The sequence below is a fragment of the Lolium rigidum genome, chromosome 7, assembly GCF_022539505.1.
Source record: "Lolium rigidum isolate FL_2022 chromosome 7, APGP_CSIRO_Lrig_0.1, whole genome shotgun sequence".
Lineage (NCBI taxonomy): Eukaryota > Viridiplantae > Streptophyta > Magnoliopsida > Poales > Poaceae > Lolium > Lolium rigidum.
In genome coordinates, this window is record NC_061514.1 from 350522079 (window position 1) to 350523311 (window position 1233).

The window sequence follows — 1233 nt, forward strand, 5'->3', positions numbered from 1 at the left end:
ACGATGAAGTTATCACACATTAGAGCAACCATAGTTGTATGTATGTTGAATTCATCTTACGGAAGAAGCTGACTGAAGCTACTGAATTTCCAAAGCACAGAAACAACTGATCAATCAAAGCTAGCTACCTAGGTGTCATATTCCATTACCTACCACCCAAAGCTCCTTTTGCCTCTAAACTACGGAGTACAAGGCAATAATTAACAATAAACAGTAAAATAAAGCGTTCCACTCTGAAATGAACCCACTGACATGGGTGGTGTGAGCTGAGATGAACAACCAATCGAACCACCAAAACTGAAACACCAAGAGGACCAGAGCAATGAACCAACACCAGCAGTCTCATTGATGAAATGCAACAAGAACAACGAGTCTCGGAGTAATACAAATCAAGAAGGATTGATGCCCAATCGGTACAAGGAGAAGTACTATATGTTCAAGAAGTCTCACAAGAACATCAGTCTCAGGTAATAACAAATCAAGAAGGATAAATACAAATCATCATCCTAAAAGAGACAGGCACAGAACAAACCCTAGAGGCAGACCCAGACCAAACCATCAAGAAATCAAGCTAGACCTAACCCTAGCCGTCGCGCGACGCAGGCCTAACCCTAGCCATCGCGCGCAAGAAAGCTAGCAAGATGCAGACCCTAACCCTAGCCATCGCGCGCAAGAAAGCTAGCAAGATGCCAACGACTGTGAATGGATCTACCGTATCAGCCGCAGATTCAAGCCGCTATTGATGGAGACTGGATTGAAGGAGGAGGACTTGCCTGGAGGGAGCCGAGGGAGGATTCCGGGGGGTCGGAGGTCGGGGGCTTCGATGGCGAGGAAGATCAACCGGTTGCCGTCGTCGCGAGGGCCTCCCCGCGCGTTGCCGTCGTCGCGAGCGCCTCCCCGCGCGTTGCCGTGCGTCGCTCGCCCCGTTGTTCTTGGTGGGAATTGGGGATTGGGGATCTGGGGATTGGGGATTTGGAGATAGAGCGTTTAGGGCATTTACGAAAATAACCCTAGCCTTTTTTACTTTAGTTGTGGCGTTTCGGGCATTTCGACCAGGTGCGGGATTTTAGGGTGCCGACCAGGTGCGGGAGTGGCGGGAAGGGGCGGGAAATATTGGGGGCAGGGGCGGGAGTTTTGGGGAGAGGGGCGGGAAATTTTGGTAGGGTAGTTTTGTCTCCAATTTTGGATTTTATGTGATATTTTATGTGAAATCTCCCGCAAATCATGAAGCAG